This window comes from Echiichthys vipera (genome assembly GCF_963691815.1).
Source record: "Echiichthys vipera genome assembly, chromosome: 7".
NCBI lineage: Eukaryota > Metazoa > Chordata > Actinopteri > Perciformes > Trachinidae > Echiichthys > Echiichthys vipera.
In genome coordinates this window covers 6,860,855-6,877,353 of record NC_139832.1, presented here as the reverse complement: position 1 = coordinate 6,877,353, position 16,499 = coordinate 6,860,855, and the positions used below count along the sequence as shown (strand labels likewise).

Genomic DNA, 16,499 nt, shown 5'->3' with positions numbered 1-16,499 from the left:
TTTGAATCTAGTAGTATACAGACGTTATATCCTAAAACCACGAGTCAGTTTGTGCACATTTGTCTCCAAATATCAGAATCACTCATTCATTTCATTCCTATAATAACTAATTCATATTTAACAACGTGGACAGTTTATCAGACCTGTAACTTCACTACAAGTCAATGAGAGTCTAAAGCCATGCTGATGTTTAGTACGTTTAATGTTCAATTCAATTATTTGTTGGTTTTGCAGCAGCCGGACACACACACATAAGATAAAGCACAGGGCACATGGAGGGCTAAAACCATAACAATATGAAATTAAATAAACCATGAAATATATGAATACACAGAATAAAAGATAAACCAACTACCTTTTTCTCCTGGGGATGGTATAAAGGAGTGTTTTTAGCTAATTGGAAGTCTGATACAGCTCCAGATGGTTACCATGTTTACCATCTTAGTTCAGGGTGTTAGCATTTTAACATTTGCTAATTAGCACTAAACACAAAGTACAGATGAGGCTGAATTTTGCAGCAATTTGGTCAAAAAGCAAAGAATTAGACAAATTAGAAATTTAGATGGTAGTCTCATCTCATCTCATCTTCAACCGCTTATCCGGGGTCGCTTTAGCAGGGGACCCCAAACTTCCCTTTCCCGGGCCACATTAACCAGCTCTAACTGGGGGATCCTGAGGCGTTCCCAGGCCAGTGTGGAGATCTAATCTCTCCACCTGGTCCTGGGTCTTCCCCGAGGCCCCCCTCCCAGCTGGACGTGCCTGGTAGTGCGAGATGAAAAGTTAACGGATCACCAAACTTATCAGGCTATGGTTCATCAAGAGGGGAGCCTGAATGTGTGCAGTAAATGTCATAGCATCCATCCAATAGTTGGGTTGGTTGAACCAATAATGTTTACTACTGTAATGTAAAGTCATTCATATTCATCCTCTGGGAACCATGAATGTCCGTCAAGTTCTGTGCAAGTCCAGGAAGCAGATGTTAAACGTTTCAAATGGATAACTGATCAAATTCGACCTGTTGGTGGGGCTATAGAGGAAAAGTGAGAGGATCGTGAAAATCATTAGAACTGCTCCTTGTGGGACCATGAATATTGGTGCCAAAATAACATCCAATAGTTGTTTGGATTTTTCACTTTTTCACATCAACGTCAACCTCACAGTGGCACCCAAAGGAAAGGTCTGAGGGTCATCAAAATAGAAAGGGTTCATCCTCTGGGGAGCAAGAACGAGTGTACAACATTTCATGGACATTCATCCAATAGTTGTTTGATTACGTCAATTTGATTTTAAGTCTTGGCCAACCGACAACTACACTGCTACACTACACTTTGCGGCTAAAATAAAAGGACACCTCTAAGATTAAAACTTCAGGTCTTCAGGTTTAATGTAAGGAAGTCTTCGTGTGAGAATGTGAACAGACAAATCTTTGTGCATCGTACATATCATAAAAGAATATTATCTCACTAAATAAACATTACATGGTTCCCACATTAGAAGTTAGACAGAAAACAATAAAACATACTGTATTTTCTATCAATAGATACATAAACAGATACATGCAGTGAAATATAAGGTATAAACGGAAACATTTTTAAGTTTTTGGAGCCGTTTGAGCCCCATTTTTGATTGGACTACAGTTATTTTCCTTATAGAAACCAGTGTTTATAGTATTTCTGTGTATGTAGATGAATTTTAGAGGGAAACATTTATACACATATCTCAACATGATGTTTTACTATAAACCTCACAGAGACACGCTTCAGATCATTTAAAATAAGATCCATCCAGCTTAGAGTGAGTGAGTGTGTGTGTGTGTGCGTGTGTGTTTGTTGGGTAGGGGGTGTCCACATTGTTGGCCACACCCCACGCAGTCATGTCAGTCATGTGCTGGTGTGACACTGAACCCAACGTGCCCACCTTATTATTGTTTTATTAATAAAAAATAAAAACCCTAATTGAATTGGCAATCCACTGGAAAACAATTACTGTTATTTCACACAGGAGGCTTCTCCCGCAGATCCCACCCACCCATCCATAACACACACTGTGATACGGCGAGCTCCCACCCTCCGGCCCTCACGTGGACGCGCACTGCGAGCGCACGCGCGGTACGACAGGCAGGCGATTGTGGAAGAAAAAACGAGAGAGAGAGAGAGAGAGAGAGAGAGAGAGAGGAGATGAGAGAGGAGGACGACGTGACGGGAGGACTCACAGCAGAAGCTCTCAGGACTACGACACGAGAGGGAAGAGACACGAGAGAAGACTGGATCATATCTGCGGCAGGTTTGGAGGGTTGTGCGGCGGGATACGTGGTGCGGAGCGTCGGGCACGACAGCGTTTCCCTGCGGTAAAAAGCAGCCGGAGTTTCTTGGACAGGAGGCGCACGGGTTGCCTGCTCTTCCTCGTCAGGAAAAGAGGGTTGGTGGCGGGGTAGATTTACGGAGCAGCGGGACTGAAGGCGCAGCGGAGGAGGTACGTAAGCCCCCCTGTCCCCCTCTCTCTTTATTTACATTTCATTTGATGTACATTTTGCTGTCAGTAAACCCACGGAGCTCTGAATGAGGCGGAGGAGTGCGCAGTGTCCAAAGCCCGCTGTGTGTCACTTTAACATCAGCTGCAGCCTCCTGCTCCCCCATTCAAATGCAACACCGCGCCACCGTGATGTGTTTATGATTATGAGAGAAATGCATCGACATGGGGCAAAATCCCCCTCCAGCAGAGCCCCGTGTACGCACCCAGGGCTCTTCACCTCACCCCTCCATCGCCACCACCGCCGCTGCTGCTGCTGCCGCCTCCTCTGATACATGTCACACTGTTTTTCTTACATAATGCGTAATTGTGCCGTTATAAATGTTGCCTAGTGTGTGCTGGGCGCCACATCTGTGCTGCCAATATGTGTGTGTTGGAGACTGACAGTGCGGCAGCAGCAGAGGTAAACGTGACGCACTGGTATTAAATGGATGGTGATCAGTGGTTTAGTGGAGGGCATATGGAGTAAAGCATACCCACCTCTTTTTGCTGGCAGTATATACCCAGCTATCAGTCAGCCAATATACAGATGAGTATACCCACTTTCTCCTCTGTAACCTACCCACCTACCACCACTGATGATGATGGTGATGCTGTTGATCCAGAGTGAATGAACTGCTTGGGTTCATTGTCGCAGAGGAAGGTTGGAGCTCTGGATATCGTGTAAAAAGGCTGCACAGCTTTTTTGTTGTTGTTTGTTTTTGTGTCATTATGACTACATGTCCTGAGAGCTGTGACAGACCACAGAGACATTTTCGTCATGTGTGTGAAGGCTGCTTACATCACACTGCTGCAGCTGCCTCATGGGGCACGGCTGAGGCTTTGTGTTGCTACTGTGTGATCTCCTGTTGATCACAACAACAAACTAATGCACCCTGATTAGTCAAGATGGTCAATGGACAGAAAACTAGAAAACAATCGAGAAAACTCGGGTCATTTTTTAGTAAAATGCCAAACATCCAATCGGTTCAGCTCCTCAAATGTGAGATTGCTGTATTTTTTAAAGCCTTGAATGATATTAAACTATATATATTTTGATATTGGACTGTTTGTCAGGCAAAACAAGCAACTTGAAGATGCAAACCTGGGCATTTCTACTGTTTTACGACCAAACATTGAATCGCTTTATTCTAGACAATGACAGTAGTTGGTAGCTGCAGCAGCTCTTGTCAACATTAAGATAAACTCTGCAAATAGAGATAATTTGAGTGTTAATTATACAGAGCATATAAAGTAAAGTGTGTTCATGTTGAATTGTATGGAGAAAATGGTGGATTCTTTCTCTTTGGTAGCCTTTCTTTCATGTGAATATGACAAAACAAGCAGTTTGAATATATTCTAGTGTTGACACTGAGGGCGGATACAAAGTGGGTTCTTACCCAGACTTCAATTGGAGCTGAAAGTAGGTTGTCTCGAGTCAGTTGACGTGTTAAAACAGGCCCGTATGGCCTCGACCAGACCAGACCAGACCAGAAGTGCCCCTGAGGTCTCTGTCCACGAGCCCAAAAGCTTCAGGAGGTGACCCACCCCCCTTCACCTCCTCCTCCTCCTGTTGAGCCGCATGCATGTGACGAGTCTTTGTCGACCTCTGGCAGTGTTCATGAAATGCCACAGGAGATGAGATAAAATCATTACAGGTACGCTACTTCTTGAAATGCCAGGAGAGACGAGTGCTTCTCACCTCCTGCAGGTGACGTGCAGTCTGACTCCCTTGCTGCTCGCTCAGTCAGGATGAGAATTCCCTTATCGCCGTCGTGTCAACTTTGCCGACATTAACATTTCATTCAGCTTATTACGTAAGTGGCAAAGCTCCTGGGAGCAGCACTGAAAACATTGCTCCGACAGCTCCAGCTGCCCAGCCAACATACTCGCTGACGGAGGGGAGCGGCTCGAAAGCAGCTCAGAAATGCTTCATTTTTCAAATGTATGACGGATGAAGACGTCAGGGTGGATGGAGAGCATCCACAGTGACAATTTCTACTCAGTCACATTTGATGTAAACATCACAGCAACAATCACATGCAAGGATAAAGGTGTTTGAGCAGGAATACCATTCATTTTAATAATTCATATGGAGTGAAAGCCTCTTTTTCTAGAGCTGTTTGAAGACACTACAGATACGTCTTGGCTTAAGCTTTAACAGTCTCTCCTCTTGTTGCTGCTCCTTCAGCATCATGGGCTGTCCATCTGAACAGCATGGGGCCCGGTTTTCCATACATGCATACAGACATGTAGTACCTTTTATCCTCTCTGCTGAGATTTAATGAGAGAACTGATGTTTAAAGGCTTAATATGGTGTGGAAAAGATTTGTGAACATACACTGGAGATCAAAATTAGAGAACAATCATTAATACTTGATTTATTCTAAAATACAGTTTTTTTTACTGTTCAGAATTTGATTGAATATCCTCTGTGGCTATACCTCTGCTGTACTAGCATGTTTTTTTTTAAATAACTAAGGCACTTCAACCAAAACCTTTATTTTGTGGATATAAAACAGTGAGCAAAATTAGAGAACAGTAACCATTGTGTCAGAAGAGAAGATTTAAACAATGTTTTCTTCGGGCTAAATTATTAAAAAATGAATAGGAAGGTTAGAGGCCTTTGCTTTAAATTACTTCAGCACATCTGCACCCACAGGACATCACCAGTTTCTCACACTGCTCTGGTTTGATCTTGCTCCATTCTTCTTCCACAGTTCAGTAACTGTAGTGGGTTTCTTAGCCATTACTTTGTTACCCAGGATTTTCCAGAGATTCTCTATGGGGTTTAGATTTTGACTCTGGGCTGTCTGTTTCCTTGTTTCAATATTCTTGGCTTCAAGGAACTGCTTAACCTGTTTTACAGTGTGACAGGGGACATTGTCTTGCAGGAAAATTGCAGGCTGATTGGGAGACAATTGCAGTGAATGTATTGCATGTTGGCGAGGGAGGTTCACATCAAACATTTGCATTCACCTGCCATGTAGCTGTAAAAGAAGCCCAACTCCTGCTGCAGAAAGCATCCCCCGAACCATGACATGAAATTACTAAATTTCAATTTATTTGGGTCTGAATTTTGATGTTAGACTGGGAATGTCTGAACCCAAAGTATCTAAAGAAGTCAGTTAAATTTGTAGGAGGACGTCACAGAGTCCAGATCTAAACCCCATAGAGAATCTCTGGGAAATCCTTGACAACAAAGTAATGTCTAAGAAACCCACTTCAGTTACCGAACTGTGGAAGAGACTGAAGAAGAATGGACCCAGATCAAACCAAAGAGAGAAACTAGTGATGTCCTGTGGGCGCAGATGTGCTGAAGTCACTCACTGTGTTTTTTTTCCACCAAATAAAGGTCTTTTGTTGAAGTGCCTTGGTTATTAATAACAGTATGTCAGAATAAATCAAGTATTTATAATTTGTTCTCTAATTTTGCTCTCCAGTGTAAATTCACTTAGTTTTTAAGAACAGGTCTCGATCCAAGCTCGGGTTTGAACCCTTTGCTGTCAGAAAAATCCACCCCGGTTCACCTAAGTTGATTTACTTCTGTGCATTGATGTGACTGAGCAGATCACAGGGTGGGCGAGGCTTCTCCTCTTTGGTGTTTTCACACCTGCAGTTTGGTTTATTTGATGTGGATCAAGACAAAAATGATATGCTGTGGCCTTGTAATGATGGAAAGGTAGGAGCAGGCTTGAAAAGAGGTGTTTTGTACTATAATATTATGGTTGTGTAGCTCATGGATTTCTTAGTTTCACTCACTTTTCAAGGAGAACGCTGATGTTTGAAGTTGTTGTCACTTTCTGATTGTTAAGGTCAAATTTCCACGCTCTTGGTCGCCAAATGAAATATATAGGTACCTAAAAGATAACTTACTTGACAGTTGATGATCAGCACGTGGATCTAATCGTAGTTTAGCTTTTGAATAAATGCCGAAATCAATGTGTCTACTCGACTGGCTCACCGGATGCACAGTGCAGGTATAAGGCTGATATCTGTCGCTGGATATCAGGCCCTCTCCTCCGCCGTCTCTCTGTTTTCTAGGGCGCCGTTGCTGCATCAGGGGCTCAGCACCGGCCGAGATAATTGTGACTGGTTTAAAGAAATACAAACAACCCAGAGTGTATTTTCCCTGAATGATAACACGTGCATCCAGACCACACTCCAGCACTCACACACTGCTGTGGAGGTGTGACAATGCAAAACTACATGTCTACTATCACTAAATCCTGTGGTTCTGCTTTAAGTCTGACTGAGAAGCTGATCCGGACATGTTCTGTGTGAAAATAGTTGAAAGAGCCCAGCCTGTCTCCTAAAATGATGTTTATTCAGTACTAAATAGTTTCACAGTTACCTTGTTGCGATACATGTAATTGTGTTCAGAGGCAACATGTTTTTGGAGTGAATGACTACATTTATAAACCACACTGGAGCCACAGGGAGGTGGAGGTGACCTCTATGGTATGGTATGGACCTCTGATGGTAAAACAACATCCCATACTAACTGACATCCAATCACTTTTCCAACAGATTTATCATAATCTACAAGCTCTGAAGATGAAGTCTGTATTAGATCATGAAGATAAGCTCATCAGCAGATTTAGGGAGGAGCTAAAGCGTCTTTCTACTGTAAACTGCTGAAAATCATTTCAATCCACAAGCACACTGACCCGCTTTTCTCTTTAGTCTGACCTCTTGAATTGATGGCTTTAAGACAAATGGTTTGGCTGTTGTTGCCACGGCATCACAGTGTCCTCGCTTGAGCAGTCAGATCACACTCAAACCTGCTGCCGCAGCGCTCAAGGCTTCGTGTAAGACAATACCAGGATGAGGTCAATGTCTCACATTCCATGTCAGTACGGCTATATGCATCTCTAACCAGGTGTATTTATAGAGCCGGCCACAATGGTGTGTGTGTGTGTGTGTGTGTGTGTGTGTGTGTGTGTGTGTGTGTGTGTGTGTGTGTGTGTGTGTGTGTGTGTGTGTGTGTGTGTGTGTGTGTGTGTGTGTGTGTGTGTGTGTGTGTGTGTGTGTGTGTGTGTGTGTGTGTGTGTGTGTGTGTGTGTGTGTGTGTGTGTGTGTGTGTGTGTGTGTGTGTGTGTGTGTGTGTGTGTGTGTGTGTGTGTGTGTGTGTGTGTGTGTGTGTGTGTGTGTGTGTGTGTGTGTGTGTGTGTGTGTGTGTGTGTGTGTGTGTGTGTGTGTGAGATCTTAAATAGCATGTGTCTTTGTCCTGTCACAGACAAGAGGACTTGAGAAGATCGTACAGTGAAGTAGTCAGGTTTCCATTGTCGTCGCTGGCGTTTGTCAGAGAAAATCTGCACAACGTTAAAGTTTGACGTGAGTCGTGTTTTCCTATGAATCACATTTTGGGATGAAAACAGATTCATCCCCATCAGACCTTTCTAACACGATGGAGCTGCAGCACACAGTTTTATTCTTTACTTCATTTCAAAGTAAAGCCTTTGTTCCTTTGTAGACGGTTATATCATCATTAATCTGTGGTGTTTAATGCACACTAGGAGTAATATGCATAAAAATGGCTGTGCTTCAACAGGCAGCCACTGCCGCCCAAAAATAACCATCAGCTAATGTAATCATTATCATTAATAAAGTAAACGGTTCTAGGTGTAGGCCTGCGGCAGTTCTGTGCGCGGTTTGTCCAAAGGGCGTTGCCTTTTCTCGACGAATGTCTGTTTGCTAAAAAAATGTCAAGCACTGCACTGTCTCTCTCTGTTTATTAAAGACCGGGCAAGCACAGGTGACTTCCTGGAAACCTTGACATAATAAGTGTTAGTTTACTTGGAAATATTGTATACATTTAAAAGACCAAACAGTCGGATGTGGGTAATGGTGTCGTTGTGCTGCTGGACAACATGTAAAGGCAAGTTCCCAATAGTGTTTGGGAACACATGAAGTCTGGAGTGTTGGGATGATTTCTATCGAGGCAGGTATTCTCAGGTAGTACTGGACTCATGAGAGTAAGGTATATTTTCTCCAATAGATGCTCACAGGCCTCAATAGGTAATTGTTTTACCCTGATAGAGAAGCATGTGATCACGGCCTCGGCAGACATGGCGGAAGAGAAGTCTCACAGTGTTCATTCAGAGTCAGCCGGTCATGGGGCTGCAATAATGTATGTTCTGGACAATTGAGGCTCCTATCAGTGGAGTAATCGACGCGTCTTCTTGTTCTTTGTTCTTTGTTTGTCATACATCTATGCAAAGTTATCATTTTAGCATTTTCTCTTTCTCTCTGACAGACTCCAAACTGTTTTACATACAAAAATATTGCCATTTAGAAGGAACATCTGGCGATATTCTATATTTTTCTTGTTCCCATGTGCCCCACACACGCCACTCTGTTACAGTAAATACTCACTTATGGAACCAAATGTGTATTAATCCACTGCTGAAAATAGTCCCCAACGAATGCACTATTGTAAGTGAATGTATAGCATGCATTCCTTTTTTTTTAACTTTTGAAACACTTCAGAAAAAAACTGTCAGAAGGAACCAGTGGGCCATGGTAATAAAGTCAGAAAGTGCAAATGCATTGTTGGTTTTGGTCTTTTAATGGGATTTTTTTACAATAAAATAAATGTATATCACCCACCTCACAGTAAGCGTCAGTGGCAGTAGCATGACATGTTATACATGTTATTTAGGTCTGATAAGTTCAACTCTGTGAATAAGGAAGAACAAATTCCCCCAAGAAATGAAAAATATAGTATTAACCCACTTTTTTATGTTGTTTTTAATGGATGTTGCTCACATGCCTTAGCCCCATCTGGTCACATACTGTATGTTCCTCTCTAAGTGTCCTTTATTCCTTTACTGTAGCATTCACCTGCACACAGCTGCAGTGAACAAAAAAACAGTAGACTTCACATCTGAAAAGGATCCTGCATACTTCCTGAACTCGACTCAGTCCGTTGGATCATTCAGTGGAACGGCGCTGACACACTTCAGCTGCTTACGCTGCTAGTGGAGGCCGCCCGGTGACCCGCTGACCTCTGTGACAGTCATGTGACATGAAGACTGAAAGTGATTTGTCACAGTGTTGATGCTCCGAGTGTTTAAGTCTTTAAGTGGAGTCATGTTGACCGCGGTTAGACACTTTTGCTCCTGCGCCCACAGTCGAGGTTAATTCACGAACACGTTCTCCTCTTTCACGTATCCTTTAGAGGATAACACTATGAAGAGACTATGTTCGAAACAAAAAAAGACAGCGGCCGAGAAATCCTACCTCTCTCTTGTGCGGCTGTCCAAGAATATTAGAATCACTTTCACTTTTTCCACAGTCTCCTTCAAAGGAGCTGCTGCAGTATAATATGTGTCACTGGCACGGATTGTGAGCAGACGTCCTTTTGATTCCAACATGGCTTGATTCTTAGCAGGGCGCTGCTGTTTGTTATTCTTTCAGCTGTTCAAAGCCGGGCTCTCTGTGAATTTCTGCATCCATTATCGCTTCTCACATCTCTTTGTATTATTAATTTAACCTCGTCCTATGGCGCTTGCTGCTTCCGGCGTTAAAAAAAACCCTTTCTCATCGTGCAAATGTCTCTGTTTTGTTGCCGAAGTTATTTTGACGCGGAGAGTCGGAAAACTTGATTGGTGTTTCTGGCAACGGGCAGCAGCTGGCGAGGGCATGGATCAGTCCCCTGGCACCGCCCCGGGGCAAAGAGCAGCCAGCAGCTAGCAGCTAGGCCATGCTCCCCTCTGTCCTGCTTGGCTGATCACAGATAGAGAGACGGCAAAGAGAATTTGACAGGGAGCAGCGATGATTAAGAATAGGAGCGTAGGCATTAATGCATGTCGAGGAATTCCTCTTAAATCAACCAGCCTGCAGGTCTGCACTGTGCTTCTGGCTTTTGTATGCCTCTACAAGCTTATAGTGTATCTGTAGTATTTTAAAACGAATTAGATGTTTTGTTTCATTCCCCCCTCAACTGCCAGTAGCTCCTCACAGGACGCTGATTGGTTAGCGGACTTCTGGCTGAAGAGCATCACTTGGAGCCTGACAAAATGGATTTCGATCTGACATTTGAACTTGTGTTTTTGCAAGAGTTCAGCTGCTGTGCAAGGTAATCTGCTTTGCAATCAGAGCACGCAAACTGTAGAAGCGTACATAGCAGTAGTAGCAGCTAGCCTGAGAATTGCATAGTCACAGTAATGCATCGCTATACTGTAAGCTAGACGCAGGCAGAGCAGAGTGAAGTCTCAGCCAGCCGAGCAGACATAGTAACGCAGCAATGGAGCAATGTATGCACATAATAGTAATATGCACCTGATCTTATGATATATTTCTGGATGTGTCATTTTTTTTTTAGTGTTATTGCCACGTTTCCACCGACCATAGCTTCCTTTTTTAGGTCTTTCTATTTTATCTCCCTCGTGTTGTCGTCTTCTGGGTGGTTTCGTGCTCGGGGAGCCCATCCACATGATCCACATGACCCCTAGTGCAAGCATTTAGGCTAGTAGTCATCTGCCCTGCTGAAGTGCCTTTGATCAGCGCTCTGAATCCCTAAAAGCCTCCGGGTCATTACAGCTGACCTTTCACTCAGAGGCAAGACACCCCCCCAGCAATAAATAAAATATCCCATTAATCATGTTGTTTACCTCAGAGAACTCAGGAAGCTGCTTTTTTATTCAGTTTAGAACACGAGTGGAGCTGACTCAAACCACGAATGTTGCAGCTGGATGTTGATTTGAGGAACTCGCAGAAAACAATGGCAGGAGGCTCGGAGGATGTGATGCACAAATTGTACCGAAAAAATCTCAAATTCCTTTTTATACCTATGGGAGATGCTGTGAAGCTTCAATCCGCTGTAATTTGTGTGTGGAAAACAAGATGGAAAGCAGACAGAGACGCACCCGAAAGCCTGCTAGTGCCTCTGACGTCCACTTAAAAGTGTGTGTTTCAGCTCCGCTGCTGATGCTGATGTTGCATTGTGTGTGTCACTGTGTTGCCAGCAGATTGATGGAGTTGTTGCTCAGATTGACAGATCTAGCTCAGTCAGCCACTCTCCCCTACAGCCAGCCAGACTCTGCCTCTAAAAAAAAAAAAAAAAAAAGCCTTCAAGGGTAAATCAGTAGTAAGAAATACTCTCGCCCCTCCGCAATTAGCACCGTGTCATTTTGGGGTTTGAAGGCAGCCGGTAATGTCACATCACACTCACGTCTGTGGTTCAGTCCTTAAACATTTTTGACAGTGTGCCTGCAGACTCAGGGAGGCTGAGTTATTCAGCGCTTGTGAGGCATACCCCGAAAGCCGAATTGCAGCCTTTAATAAGCGCTTGTCTTCATATTTGTGCCGTCTGTGCAGCGTCTGGTGCGTCAGCCGCCATGGGCTGGCTGTGGACTGGGAGTCGTGGCCAAATGACGCCCTGATGAAGAGCGCCGGCAGCGGGGACACACGCAAGAAGAATTTTGAATACATGCACGAGACGACAAGGCAGGCAAGACGAGCGTGTGACCCACTGTCTGCCACGGCTTTGTCGCAATGTGCTGTTGTGTGTGACATAGAGAGAGAGAGAGAGAGAGAGAGAGACAGAGAGAGAGAGAGAAAGTAGTGGCCAGAGCCAGAACAAAGCAGTCTGCAACCAGAGGACTTGGGTGTGGCACCAAATGAAGTCCGACCTCTCAACACTTCTGCTTTCTATTCATTCCTGAGGTGCAGCTGTGCATCAATTCTTTTAGAGCTCTGACTGATATGTGTCCGTCACATCGAGCATAGAAATCTGTCAAAGTGCCGAATGCTTCGTCAGGTCTCGTTTCCAAATTCTCTCATCAGGTATTTCCTGATCTAACTCTTAATTTTGCCAGTTTTAAACCAGGTAATTGATATTTTTTCTCCCATGTGTAAAGATCAGCTGCCTTTCTCTGTTTTTATATGATATGAACTGAATGTCTTTGACTTCTGGGATGTTGGTTTGGCAAAATGAGACGTTTGAAGAAATCACATCAGGCTTTAAAGGACATCTTTTAGAGTCTTTGAAATTTTATAGACCACACGATTAAGTGACGATCTTTAATCGCAGCCCTAATTTCAGTTCCTGCATGGCTGTAGAGACAGAAACATGTTTATATACCTCCAGAGTGAGGTCAAGAAAGTATGACTTTAGTATTTGTATCAAATCAGAAGTCATCTTCCTTCATTTCCTACTTTCCGTTCGTCTTCCGTTCGTCTTCCTCTCCTTATCCTTCAGCTTTTCTTGAACGGCTCTCCATCTTTCTCTTCCTGTCTGTCCTTTCTTAAAAGCTTTGTCATTCTGCCAAGGTTGTCTGAAAGTTACTCCGTCCTGCAGTCTGTCCCACTTTGGTGCTCGACTCTAAACTGGGACGTCACAGTACTGAACACAGCAGGTAGGAGCCGGTTGTTCCCTGGCTCAAAGCCACATAATGTGAAGACCAGACGCTGCAGGTTCTTCTTCTCTTGTGTTGAAGAGAACTGCTGAACTTGGTTATAGTTCCCTGGGTGAGAGTGGCAGCTAATTTGACTAAAATGTAAATAACGCACTCTTGTCTCGCCTCAGTTAAATGTGTAGAAGTTGACACATGAACGTTTTATATGCTGTTTAACATGATCAAACATATAATTCTTTAGGATCATCATTAGCTGATGATGTCTCAGTGACTGGGCTCCATAAACACTCTCCACACCAGTAACAATTACAGCAGTTTTTGTTATCAGTAAATGTTAATAAATATGAGGATTTGCTGCTTTATTCTGTTTCATGTTGTTGTAAATTGAATATCTTTGAGATGGATTAAGTGATCCTGAAGACTCTATGTTTGGCCTTGAGTGATTATAAGATATTCATTCGTTCATTCATCTTCCACCGCTTGTCCCCGTCGGGGTCGCGGGGGCTGGAGCCGATCCCAGCTGACATCGGCAGTGAGGCGGGATACACTCTGGACAGGACGCCAGTCTATCACAGGGCACATAGAGACAAACAGACGGACAACCATTCACACATACGGGCAATTTTAGAGTCACCAATTAACGTAACACCTGCACGTCTTTGGATTATGGGAGGAAACCGGAGAACCCGGAGAAAACCCACGCAGACACGGGGAGAACATGCAAAGTCCACAAAAGAAGGGCCCCAGCTCGCTGTGAGGCGACACTGCTAACCACCACACCACCATGTATAATAATAATAATAATAATAAGAACTACAACAACAACAACAACAACAACAATAATAATAATAATAATATATAAATATATAATATAGTCAGCAGCTCCATAAACAGTCGCCATAGCAAAAGCCATGTTTTTTAGGCTCTTCCTCTGTTTTTGACATCTTTATATGTTAATGAAGCAATTTAGAGCAGAAACAGCGGATTAGTCGATCAACAGTAAATCCACTGCCAACAGTTTGATAATCGATTTATCAGTTTAGACATTTATCGGGCTGTTTATTGAGCTATTGAATATCCTTATAAAACATTATTAGTTGTAGCCCTAAAGCAGCTGAACGACAGTCCCTCTTTGTACTCTGTCAGGATCCTCGTCAGCTGATTTTGGTCCGTGAACACATCGTTTCCACTCAATAAAGACCTAAAGCAGCTCTATGTTCAACATCGTTTGTGTTGTTCTGGCTCCTTTTTCCTGTTTTCATCGTCATCATAAGTATGTTAATGTACTTTCGGCCCTCACGCACATTTTCTGCAGGGATTCAGAGCTTGGCCCTTCCTCCTCCTTTTCTCTTTTGCAGATCATTCATTCATTCATTCATTCATTCATGCTCCATACTGGCTACATACCTCTTCAACCTTCCCCGACAGACAGCAGTTGCTAGGAGCCAGACTCACTCACTCACTCACGCTCTTAAATCAGCAGCTAGTTGGTAACAATAAGGGTCACTGCCGGTGAGCCTCACAGACGTGTTTTCCTCTGTTTATTGACTCGGTAGCAGCTTCAGGTAAGAACGATTATTGTTGTGTTTCAGTAAAACCGAACAAACACAGCCATGTTTTCAGAGTCTGCTCAGGTGTGTGACATCTTCAGTTCAGCGTTTCTCTTTTATTGATCTGTAAATGACGGCTGGCTCCGTCAACAGCATTAAAAAGATGAATCTACTATAATATCATAAGAAGATAGATTTTGATGATACTTTTTCCCCCAGTTACCATGATTCAAAACAGTAGAGCTGAAATGATTAGTTTATTACTCAATTAGTCGGTCGATCGGCAGCTATTTTGATACATTTCAGCTTCTCAAATGTGACATTTTCTGCTTTTTTGTGGTAGTCCGATAGTAAATGAAATATATTAAAATTAGGACTGTTGATTACATTAAAACAAAACATCTGAATATGGTCTTAGGTTGGGTTTTCACAATTTTCTTTTTCATAGATTAACTGAGAAAATAATTGTCAGATTAATTAATAATGAAAACACTTATTAAAGAAAGAAATGGGCACTTTTATCTATCAACATATAACAAAAGCCTGGCAATAAATAAATAAATACAACATGTGTAAGCAAACCCAACATGGAACACTAGGAAGAAAACACTGTTGCTCAGAGGAGAAGTTCATGATGTATCGTCGACATCTGAACGATGAGTGAGGAGTTTTTATTTTTCATCCGTTACAGCTGTTGTGTTGATGAAAAGCTCCGTGTTCCCTCTGAGGCAGCGGCTCCACAGTCTCATCTGGAGCGATGATGAAAGCTGCTCGTGTAAAACGAGCCGTGCACATGAGCCTCCTGATTGGTCGTGACGAACGAAGCGAGGCGGATGATTGGCTTGTTGTTTCAGAGTAGCCCGCAATGTGGTTGACTGTTGTCACGGGGCTGAAAAGTCTCACTAAGAGAGAAAGTGTGTGTGTGTGTGTGTGTGTGTCTCTGTGTGTGTGTCTCTGTGTGTGTGTCTGTAAGCTTAGGTCAAGGTTAGCACAGTGGGGTTTAATTTAGACGGAGCGAGGTGTGAAAGCTGGCCCGCTGTGGCTACACTGGTGTGAATGAAGGGTCTTTGAGTCATGACACGCTTCACACACACACACACACACACACACACACACACACACACACACACACACACACACACACACACACACACACACACACACACACACACACACAAACTAATAACCTATGCCCCTTCAGAGATAAGTTGTTTATATAGAGAGTAAAAATGGCATGAAAACCTCATAATGAGGCTTTTATGAGAAGAAATAACAGAATGTTAGCCTGATAAACTCAAAATGAAATCCTTAAGCAAGTGACAAACGACAGTAAATATAATTCTACACCTCTGTGACAGTATCAAGCATGTTTAGGGCTCCAACAGTTGTTTTTTGAATGATCAATTCATCTATAAAATCAAAAAAAAATTGCCTTCACAAGAGAGAAAGCCCAGCTCACGTCCTCGAAAAGTCCCTCAAACAGTTAAAAAAACAAATATATAAGTTATAAGGCTATAAAACAGAAAAAAGAAGCAAATCCTCTCCTTAGAGATGAAAACTGAGAATCTCAGTTAATGTTTTAAATAATCAAACAATAAATTGGCAATTCTTTTCTGTTGATTATCAAACCAATAGCCGGTTATTAGCCTAAACATAGATGTGTTCCTTTACTGCTCATCTGTTAATGTTTGTGTATGTTTGTATTAAACACAACATCTTCAGTGCATGCTGTATATTGGCTTTCAATGAGGTCTCAGCCTCCACCGTGTCCTTTTAAAGCTGATTTACATCCCCACTGTGACGCTCTCACACTCGACAATCTTTTTTTTAAATCTTATTGTGTCGTCATTTTGTAAAAACTCTCAAGCATCACTACTATACCACACTTTTAACTTCCTGTGTGCAGATTTGATGTGCAGGTTTTCCCACTTTTGGTCTTCTGAGAAAACACGCGGTCGTAACCGAGACGTCTTAAGCATCAAGGATCCGTTTCCTGCTTCATCCCTAACACGCTGCTCACTTTTTGCTTTTGTTTTTTTCTGGCATCTTTGTTGTTGAAGGTCTCTTTATCCTGCTA

At 42.9% G+C, this 16,499-nt stretch overlaps 1 protein-coding gene across 4 annotated transcripts in view; it reads left to right on the top strand.

Annotated features, from left to right (window-relative positions):
• Positions 1-2,181: 2,181 nt before the first annotated feature.
• Positions 2,182-16,499, top strand: part of LOC310948989 (unconventional myosin-IXAa-like) — a 156,201-nt gene continuing 141,883 nt past the window's right edge. For all 4 annotated transcript variants that reach the window (XM_083916305.1, XM_083916306.1, XM_083916304.1 and 1 more), the window contains exon 1: positions 2,182-2,472. The gene's annotated coding sequence lies outside the window, so the exon portion shown is untranslated. The remainder of the gene's footprint in view (positions 2,473-16,499) is intronic.